The following is an 11,370-nucleotide window of genomic DNA, read 5'->3' as shown; positions in this document are numbered from 1 at the left end:
AATCAATGTAATGAAACAAGTTATATGAATTGTTGAATGTGAAACTGATGATGTGCCCTGTAAACTTTCATTCACTCAATCCACAATGGAAACCTTAAATTTAAAAAAAAAAAAAAAAAATGTTAAGAAGCGGGGTCCTGGTATAAAAAAAAAAAATGTAACAGCAGGAAAAGGGCAAAGAGGTTTGTGGTCAGAAAGGCACCAAGTCTAACTCACTAAAGGTGCATGCTATCATAAATGGTAGAAGTAGGCAGTAAATACCAAGGACTAAGTTGATGGAGTAAAAGGAAAGTGGTTCTTGCTAGATAAGAAAGTAGAGCTTTATTGAAGAATGTGTATCAGGAATGTAGAACGAGGAGATGTTGTGGATTATGAGTGAAAAGAAAATGTACTCAGGATGGACATCTTGTAAACTCATTTAATATTGAGTCTGCTTGCCTTCTTTTCTGCGCTCATCAACATTATTCTAGACTGTAAGAGCAAAAAGATGTATAAAGTATGCTCTATACTCTTGAGTTCTTTAATGGCAAAATACGGTAAATTCTATAATAGAAAAAAAAAAAAAAGTAATCATAATCACTAAAAACCACACACACACAAGGAACTAGGCCACCTTGAGTGAGAGTCAGCAGGAACAACAAACTCTAGGATTAGACCTTCTGAGATCTCAAATACTGGTGTTAACCAAGCTCATAATATAAAATTAACGTATTAAAAATTATGAGAGGAGTTTTAAAGAGAAAGACTGACTACTAGAACTGGCCACATAGGTTTGTGAAAGAACCAAGGAGAAAAATCTAGAAAAGAAAAATACGAAAAACGAAATTAGGTTTTCAATATATGAGCCAAAAGAAAAAAAGTAGGTAAATTAGAATACTGAAGACATTATATAGGCTGCAGTAGTGGGAAAAAAGACAATAGGAATTTTTTAAAAAGATTAAGTGAACTTAAAAATAGCATGAGATTCTTTTGTAGAAAACAATAAAGTGAATAGGGAAAAGTAACATTAACAGATGACATCTGAAATTATTCTACAATTGATAAAGGATAGATTGAAGAACCCCAGAAACTTCCAATAAGGATTTAAAAGAAGAAAAATCCATTTCTAAACACACTATGGTAAAAGTGCAGAGCAACAAAGATAAAATGAAGATCCGAGAGAGCAGGCTAGGAAGAATGACAAGCTGACAACTGAATTCTCAAGAGCATAAAAGAGTGTTTGATATATTAATAGAAGGCACTAACCACAAATAAGACGCTCTGGTACCATAGTGGTTACAAATCAGGCTGCTAATTTCATGGTCAGCAGTTCGAAACCACCAGCTGTTCTGCGGGAGAAAGATGAGACTTTCTGCTCCCGTAAAGATTTACAGCCTCGAAAACCCTGTACAGGATCACTATGAGTCAGAACTGACTCCACGACACATAACAACAACAACCACAAATACCTAGTATCCTAGAATTCTAAACATGAAGAGTTGTTATTCAAAGGACCAAGAGAACACAATTTCAAACTATCATAAACTGCGAGAATTTATTAACAGCACACTGTACAATAAGTACTAGACCACTAACTATGAAGGCTGTGGTTAAAACCCACCACCTGCTCCTTGGAAATCCTATACAGTGTTGCTATGAGTCAGAAACAACTTGATGGCATTTAATAACAACACTAAATCATTGTAGGAGCTTCTAATAGACATGTATTTTAGAAAAAAGAAAATGATCCTGGAAGGTAGATCTGAAATTCAAGAGGGTCAGCAAAGAACAATAAAGGTAAACATGTGGGTCAATGTAAACAATGATTCTATAAAACAACCACCAACACACTGCCGTTGAGCTGATTCCAAATCACAGTAACCCTATGCAGTAGTGTCTCTTTACGAACTAATGTCCATTAAAATCCTTGACAATAATAATTGCACTGCATGTTAAATTTGGTGGTGAATAATTAGAATTCAAGGGTTCTTTGCTTCCTAAATTGCTCAGAAAGATGTTTGTTGTTGTTAAGTGCCATTGAGTCCGTTTCAATTCATAGTGACCCAGTATAGGAGCAGCTGATGAGTTTGAACAATCTACCTTGTGGTTCAAACCTACCTTGCAGTCCTGGACTTATCCTACAGCACCACCCCAGAGGTTAAATTCATTGATCAACTTTCAGTCTATGAGGGAGCTTCCAAATGTTTCAGAGAAAATGGAATTAAAAATAATGGAATTATTTAATGGAATTATTCCACAAACTTTTTGAAGCCCCATTGTATTATGTTAAATACGCAATTTTTTAAAAATTTCTAGGCTAACTACTAAGGGAACTAGAACAGGAGGTAAGAGAAGAGATGAAATGAGGGAAATGAAACCAATCAACGCAAAATAGGAAATACAGGAGAATAAGAAACAGAAAAAAAGATAAATATTACTAAAAAATATATAATACAGTAGAAATAAAATAGTTAAGTCATCACAAATAAAGTACATTAACTATACTCTCCAACTAAAAGACAAAGTCTATCAAACTAGATTCTGCCCTGGAGGGAGTAGATGGTTAAGTTGGAGAGAAATAGAAATAAGGACAGGAAGTAACTCATAAAGTTCACAGAAGGCCTAAAGAGCTCAGCTGAGCCATTTGACCTGAAGTCAACAGGCTATGCTAATGGAAACAGAGACAATTTTTTTTTGTCTGTTTGTTTTTTTGGGCTTTATTAATCAGACTTCTATTAATATTTGAATATTTTATTTAGCATATGCATAAATCGCATCGATTTTAAAAACGTGTTAAAGTTAAAGAAGAAAAGAAAGAATTTCAAAATAAAAAACAATCCTCGGTTTGAATATATTTCTGAGATTGTGGTTATTAGGTGCTGTCGAGTTGGTTCCAACTCACAGCAACCCCTATGCACTGAACAAAATAGTGCCTGTTCAGCACCATCCTCACAATTGTCATGCTTGAGTCTACTGCTGATGCCACTGGGTCAATCCATCTCACTGGGGGCTTTCCCCTTTTTTGTTAACCCTCCACTTTACTAAGCATGATGTCCTTCTCCAGGGACTGGTTCATCCTGATAAATTGTCCAAAGTATGAGAAAGAAAGTTTCACTATTCATTTCTAAGGAGCGTTCTAGTTGTACTTCTTCCAAGACAGATTTGTTTGTTCTTCTGGCAGTCCACGGTACTTTCAGTATTCTTCTCCAATGTCATAACTCAAATGCATCAATTATTTTACATTCTTCCTTATTCACTGTCCAACTTTCACATGCATATGAGGCAATTGAAATACCATGGCTTGGATCAGGTGCACCTTAGTCCTCAAACAGATATCCTTGCTCTTGAGCACCTTAGACAGATCTTGTGTACCAGATTTATCTACTGCAATATGTCATTTGATTTCTTGGCTTCTGTTTCCATGAATGTTGATAGTGGATCTAAGCAAAATGAAGTCTTTGACAACTTCAATCTTTTCCCCACTTACAATGATGTCATTTATTGGTCCAGTTGTGACACATTTGCTTTTCTACACTTTTGTTGTTGTTAAGTACCGTGGAGTCGATTCCAACTCATAGTGACCCTGCTCAGGGTTTCCAAGGCTGCAAATCTTTACAGGAGCAGAAAGCCTCATCTTTCTCCCGTGTAACAGATGTTTCGACTTGCTGACCTTGAGGTTAGCAGCCCAATTCATAATCATTACACTACCAGAGCTCCTTTTTATACACATAGGCACTGTTTAAATTTTGGACAATTAAAAAGTGTTGTTACTTTATTTTCTAAATCTCAAAAATAAATAATGGGGATCTGCAGGTTTTTTATTCAGGTGGGATATGAGAATGAAATATTATTTGTGGGTAGAGCTTAAGATGAGTTCAAGAGTTAGGAGACATCTGAAGGAGACAAGATATCTGCCAGATATATAAGATGGAACAACCAAACTGGTTTTCTAAACCATCATGATAAATATGGTATAAAAATAAAGGTTAACCCTTGCCTACTATTGTAAATAGACATAAGTGGGATAGAAAGAAATATTGGGAAACATGATTACAGAAAACTTGTAAACCTGTCTTCAGCCTGTAATTGATTGGAATACCTAAAAGGGGTTCTAGGACTTGTCCAGCAAAATAAGCTTCTTGCAGAGCCTTTGTAGTGTATAGGTAGAATACTGAGGCCCATCCAAAACCTTCTGAGGTGGGACATTCCCACTTGAAAGAACATGCAGACCAGCCTGGAACAGCTAGAGGAAGAGAAGATACTTCTTGAAAGAAAGACAAGCAGGAAAAATCAAAAACAGAAACGGCAGTGTGATTGGTTACTACAAGAACAAGCAAATTGTTCACCGAGGAGCCATCAAGGCAAGCAATCAAGTCCCTTCAGGACAATACCCCCTCTAAGGCTGAAATTCAAAGGAAACACATGAGTGTGCATGTAAGCTCACTGGTGACTACGTTGGTCTACTAGTGAGTGGAAGTGGGGGAACAGCAGCAATGAAGAAATGGGCTGAGTTTGACCATGTTCCATAGACTCCTGTCAACCTGGAGATGACAAAGAGAAGAAAAAGAGCTGGTTGGTCCAAAGTGTGGTGAGACCTGGGGACTCCTAAACCCATAGACAAGGGCCTAGCCATGGAGGGCTAAAGTTGAAAGTGAAGTGTCCAGCTGATATGAAGTGAAGGGAGACGCACAAGAACACCCAAACTTGCCGATAGTACCCATTTGACCTAGCTTTGATGGCTTGATGATCAGAACTTGCCTAGAGGAAGATAAAGAAATTTGATAAAGGAAACAACTGTAAAATGCTACAATTTGATGAATTTGACCTACACTTATGGATGTAGTAACTCAAAATACCAACTGAGAGGGAAGGAGTCTTCACATCAAGGATCATACATATCCCCTCTGTGCACAGGGTTGATAGGAATAGACATTGGCTCCCTAAAATGGAGTGGGGCATTATAAAGGCATGAAGTGGCTGGCTTACAAGTTTTCAAGAGGGTGTTTAGTTTCAGAGTGTGCAGGGGTAGGTAGAATCCCCACTGAATAGTTTCATCTTGTCTAGACAGGGATGGGGATAAGATTCTTATGATTCAATAGTGAATAATTGTTGTCATGACTAATTGTGATTGTCACAGCTGTAAAAATAGAAGTTTTGTAACATAAAGGGGGAAGTAGTTAATTCAACATTCCAGGAACAGAGGATCCTAGTACCATAAAGGGAAGTGAACATGAGCAGAATGTGGAACACTTCCAGAGAAGCAGCGACACCAGAGATGGAGGCAGTGATGATGACATGGATAGATGGAGCAGCTATCTATGGAAAGAAGGACTCATGGAAAGAGAAAGGCTGTGTGCTGGCAACCAGGAGGCAGGCTTGTAGAATGTGTCTTTGGGTTGTTTAAGTGATTATATATTCCTGAGTGTTTTTGTGTATATCAAAAAAATTCAAAACATAAAACAGAGGTAATAAAAGCAAATACTGTTGAATGATGATGCATGGAGGGGATTGTAATCATTGTAATGAAATGAAATATAATAGGATGTTCTCCCATGTAAATGATCACTCAATTCACAATAAAAGGTTTAAAAATATTTGTAAATAAATAAAGGTTAAATCCAAAGGAGATAAGTGGAAGGTCAGGAGTAGAAAGAACAATTTAGTGAGAATGAAAGAAGAGGCAAAGATTACTTGAGGATGACAATAATACTTGCTCTAGTCTGTTCCTATAGGAGGATCCATTTCTAGATTGAGACATCTCCAGGGAATCCCTGACTTGTAGAGCAGAAGACTCAATTATTGGACATTCCTGAGGGTTCATATTGAACATTGATGCCACCCCTCAGTGCTTACCTTGTAGTATTTTGGCATAGCAGAGGATGAAGCACCATTCTGCTCTGGAGAACCTCCTAAACCACAGCCATTTGATTAGAACATAAAATATCCTGATTTTCTCCAGGTACCTTCCTCTAACCACAGTACTGGGGGAGGGGGGGGGTATGGGTTGACTTTGGAATTTCCGATAAACCAGTGGAAGAGGATAGGAAAATGACCCAGTCTTGCAGTGAGCCCTCATATAGGTGGGTAGATGCATCCTCAGTTCCTTAAACCAGGCACTTTCTATAGTTATGCTGCTTGTGGTTAGGTAAGAGATCCTAAACACCTCAAAGGCAAGGAATCTGTCACCTGAAAATGAAGGCGACTTGGCCATCACTTATGGTGCTTCCAGAATGGCATCCAAACTGACCATTCCCAAAGCCTTCTAGAGCTCCACTCATATGACCTGAGCAAGTCACTCAGTTTCTCTGAACTTCAGTTTCTTCACCTGTGAAATAGAAATGGCAATGATAAGATAGATGTCTAAGGGTTTGTTGTGATTGTTAAATGGGATGAAATCACTTGGTACCCTGCTTAGCCAATATCCTAATATAATACTTATTAACCCTATAAAGTATTAAATTAGGACATTGACCAAGCGGGTACCAAGTAATTTCATCTCATTTAACAATCGCAACAAATCCTTAGATGTCTTATCACTGCCATATTTATTAACCCTATACAGGAGTCTTGGTGTAGTGCTGCAGGATAATGTACTGGACCAAGAGGACAGTTTGAACTACAAGGTTGGCAGTTCAAACCCACCAGCCATTCCTCAGAAAACTTGCACAGGGTTGCTATGGGCCAGAACTCTGACCCTGCAGCATTTAACAACAACAACAACAACAAACCTTCATAGGGTCGCTATGACTCAAGACCAACTCAATGGCACTTAACAAAAACAATAACAAATGTATTTATTAATTCACTCTTGATGTGGCACTATAGGATTAGCACTGGACTGTGTGAACCACAGGTCAGCAGTTCAAACCCACTAGCTGCTCCTCAGAAACCCTATACCAGGTCACTATGAGTCAGAACTGACTGGATGGCACTTAACAACAATCACAATTAACTGATTGATTGATTTCTTATTGCTACTTACTAAATTTCCAGTTTTTGCAAAGAGAAGACAGCATTTCCATTTCTAGAAACAAGCTAGTGAAAATGTAAAGGAAAGAAGTGATAGGAAAAAAATAAAGGAAAGGTAGAATCAATAGGACTAAACAATAGACAGATGGAATCATCAAGAACTCTTAAAATACAAGGCTAGTCCATAACTGATGCTTACAGTTGTTTCTCTTCATTTTGATATGTTCTCCATCAGAAAACAAAGGTCCCAAAAGCTTTACTCCATTCACATCATCGTGGTCAACTCTACTTTGAGGAGACAGTTCTTCCCCATCCAAATTTTTAGCGCCTTCCAATCTGAGGGGCTCGTCATCTGGCACTATATCTGACAATGCTCTGATGCTATTCAGAATGGTTTCATTTTCTGAACTGGATCTGCCAATGTTCCACTGCCATTCATAAGGTTTTCAGTGGATACACATTCATAAATAGTCCACCTCTCCTTCCTAATCTTAGTTTGGAAGCTCTGCTGAAACCTGTCTGCCATGGGTGACATGGATTGAGGGCTATTATTGCTGACCTCAGATGGATCTTCACTGAAAGCAGAGAATACCAGAAAGATGTTTACATGTGCTTTATTGAGTATGCAAAGGTTTTTGACTGTTATTACAAACTACGGATAACATTGCAAACAAAAGGTATTCCAGAACATGTAATTGGACTCATGAGTAACTTGTACATATATACAGTTGTTCAAACAGAACAAGGGGACACTAAATGGTTTAAAATCAGGAAAAGGGTGCACCACAGTTGTACTTTTTCACCATACTTATTCATTCTGTGTGCTGAGCAACAAGGAACTGGATCATATGAAGAAGAATCTGGCATCAGAATTGTTGGAACACTTATGACAACCATCGATATGCAGATGATACAACCTTGCTTGCTGAAAGCAAAGAGGACTTAAAATACTAATGATTATCAAAGACCACAGCCTTCAGTATGAGTTGCACCTCAACGTAAAGAAACAAAAATCCTCACAACTGGACATCATGATACATGGAGAAAATATTGATGTGGTCAAAGACTCCATTTTGCTTGGATCCATTACCAACACTCTTGGAAGCAGCAGTCAAGAAATCAAACAATGTATTGCATTAGGCAAACATGCTGCACAAGACCTCTTCAAAGTGCTCAAGAGCAAAGGTGTCAGTTTGAGGACTAAGGTGTACCTGACCTAAGCCATGGTATTTTCCATTGCTTCATATGCCTGTGAAAGTCGGACAATGAATAAGGAAGACAGTAGAAGAATTGATGCCTTTGAGTTCTAGTGTTGGAGAAGAAAATTAAAACTACCATGGACTGCCAGAATAAAAATCTGTGTTGGAAGAAGTACAACCAGAATGCTCCTTAGAAGGCAAGATGACGAGCCTTTGCCTGTCATAATTTGGACATGCTATCAAGAGAGACCAGTCACTGGAGAAGGACATCATGCTGATAAGGTGGAGGGTCAATGAAAAAGAGAAAGACCCCCAACAAGATGGAATGACCCAGTGGCAACAGCAATGGGCTCAAGCATAGTAATTGTGAGGATGACCAGGACTGAGCAGTGTTTCATTCTGCTGTGTCGCTATGAGTCAGGATTAACTGGATAGCACCAAACAACAGGAAGTTCATTATGGAAATTGCTATCTGTACTCAAAATAGTGATAGCAGAAGAGAAATTCGTATCTCTACAAGACAGTTGTAAGATCTTGGAGTCAACAATCCCTGCTTCTTTGCTACAGTATTAAGCACAGGTTAAAATGATTTGAATTCTGAAACCTAGAAGTATTTTTGAATGAAGGATGAGTAGGTAGAAGCCTGGATGAATGAGAGGGGGGAAAGGGCAGGTAGAAATAGAGAGTCAATGAGAGAAGGAAAGATGGGGAGAAGGAGACTTACAGAGGGAGGGAAGAATGAAGGTGGAAAAGAGAGACAAATCATAATGTGAGTCAAGTGCTCACTCCTAAAACTGGGACAGCGGGTCTTGCATCCCAGTGGGGCTGCCAACATGAAATCCCTCACCACCGTTGCATTTATTTCCAAACAATATAGAATACTGAACATTGAGGCCAATTGTACATAATTAACCTAAATTCTTTCCAAGTATTAGAAAATATAAATTATCCTTGAACTTTGATTCCTGTTCCCTCATATAGTTTCCTGAGGTCTAAGCCTGAGGGTTAATGCGCTAGACTGTAAGGTCAGTTTGAACCACAAGATCAGTGGTTCAAGCTCACCAGTTGCCCCTCAGAAACCCTATACAGATTCACTATGGGTCAGAACTCATAGACTAGAGAACATTTACAACAACAACAAAGCCCTGAAAAATGACCAGAGGTGCATTCAGATAAATGTGATCCTCATTGACTTGGATGGTTACCAGTGCAGATGCATATCTGAGCACCCGCCCTGCTCCAAGCCCAATTTCTACCAAGAAGCCCATTTGTTGGAGTAGCATTAGCTGATTTGCAGCCTGGCTCTCAGCGCTGGTATGTAAAATGGCATTAGAGAATCTTGTACATGGAGTCAGGAAATGAGGAGTTATTTATTTTTCCTTAAGACAGTTTGTTCTTCTGATAAACTACAGTTTTGTTTTATTTTATTTTATTAATGCCAATAGTGGATTGGGCTTTCTCATGATTAAGCTTCTCCCCCACCCCCACCCCCAACCCCTTAGACTTTGGTTATAAAAAGGAGCTTCTTTGTTCTGACTTCTCTGAGCAATAATTGCAAACATTATCTAGGAGACACCCTCATGTCTTTCGGTGTCTCCTGGTGGTTTCTCCACAAGTAGGCAGTCGTACAAACAAACAGGACTTTTGTTTGTGTTTTCTCTGCAATCACAATTTCTTCCACTAACTGTTTATGCATTCCAGCATCTCAAGAACTTGAGGACCAAGATTTATGGTAGTTTAATATTCATTTGAACATGTGCATTTAGTGTTCTGAGTTAATTGGAATAATTAGTAGTTTTTTCATTCCAAAATCATTGTTGGAATTTAAACAGGGCTGTTATTTTTTTCAAACAGGTCTAATTGAAGAATTTTTTTAAATTTTTTTAAGTGAATTGGGACTGATAGATAACAGTCCTGCCAGAGAAGAAGGAATGGAGCTTCTGAGGGTCTGAAAGTCTCAGTATCATTTAGTCCCTTCAAGTTTCCATCTGTCGATAATCAAAATATCTTACAACTCAACAGCTGCCATCAAGCCGATTCCAACTCATGGCAACTTTATATGTGTCAGAGTAGAACTGTGCTCCAAAGGGTTGTTTTTATTTTTCAACTTGGTGTTTTCTTCTTTACTGATGTGCCTCCTATCTTCCCCCAGCACACAATTTTAGTCCCTTCCATCTACCCCCAAAATAGAAGGTAGTAAGAAGGATTGTTAGGGTTCTAAGCCCCTTGGGTAGTTACAAAGGGAACAGAAACCAAAAACAATCATTGGATGTGAGATTGACAACCAAAAAGTTTGAAGTAGAGTGGGAAAGGTGGCAGAAAAAGGAGGCAAAGAGAAAAGAGGCACTAGGGGCCATCTCTACTACCCCTGGTGCTAGGAGGGGCAAGAGAGAAAGTCTCAAACATGAAGTCGTGCAGGTACTGAAGAAGGCAGGTGGTGCTCAAACCTGAAGAACGAGGGGTAGGTCAAGAAAGGGGGGCCATTTTTCTCTTTGTAGAAAGGGACCTCCCCACCTTAGGGGCAGCTGCTTCACAGGCCCTAGACACTTTCATCACCGTAGGCAATGCATAGAAAGAAGTCTTCTTCATGGTGTTCCTGGTATAGCTGACCCATTGTGGCACTGGTGGATGGAATGACATTGTTCACAAAGGAAAACAAGGCGTCTTCAGCTGGGAGATGAATTCGCTTCCGGATTAAGAAGTAGAACTGACCAACTGTGACACCAAATATTTTTGTCTAGATCACCTATCCGAGCTTTGGGAGCCTTTTCTCCTATCACCGGAACCCGGTCTGGGTATTTCTTTCAGATATTCTCGCCCTAAGAGCGGCGTTTCTCGAACGGATGCTCCTCTTTATACACGAACTTCATTCTCCTGGGAACCGGGCTGGACCGAGGGAACCCGGGAGGGGGTGGGAGAGCGGCGACGACGGAGGCGACTCCACCATAGGGTTTTCAATGGCTGGTATTTCAGAAGTAGATTGCCAAGACTTTCTTCCAAAGCACCTATTAGTGGATTCAAACTTCTGAGCTTTTGTTAGCAGCTGGTATGCTAATTGTTTGCACTGCACAGGGACTCCCAATCATAGTACATTGTTGTTGTTGAGTGCCTTCTCGTCAGTTCTGACTCATAGCAACTCTGTATAGGGTTTCCAAGGAGCAGCTAGTGAATTTGAACCACTGATCTTGCGGTCCAATGCATTATCCCACAGCGCCACACCAGG

The 11,370-nt window shown here is 39.3% G+C and overlaps 1 pseudogene; it reads right to left on the bottom strand.

Annotated features, from left to right (window-relative positions):
* Positions 1-10,677: 10,677 nt before the first annotated feature.
* Positions 10,678-11,017, bottom strand: LOC102837304 (annotated as a pseudogene).
* Positions 11,018-11,370: the final 353 nt, after the last annotated feature.

Source organism: Chrysochloris asiatica, unplaced genomic scaffold, assembly GCF_000296735.1.
Source record: "Chrysochloris asiatica unplaced genomic scaffold, ChrAsi1.0 scaffold00038, whole genome shotgun sequence".
NCBI lineage: Eukaryota > Metazoa > Chordata > Mammalia > Afrosoricida > Chrysochloridae > Chrysochloris > Chrysochloris asiatica.
The sequence above is the reverse complement of the archived record's forward strand: the minus strand, read 5'-3'. Positions and strand labels throughout refer to the sequence as shown.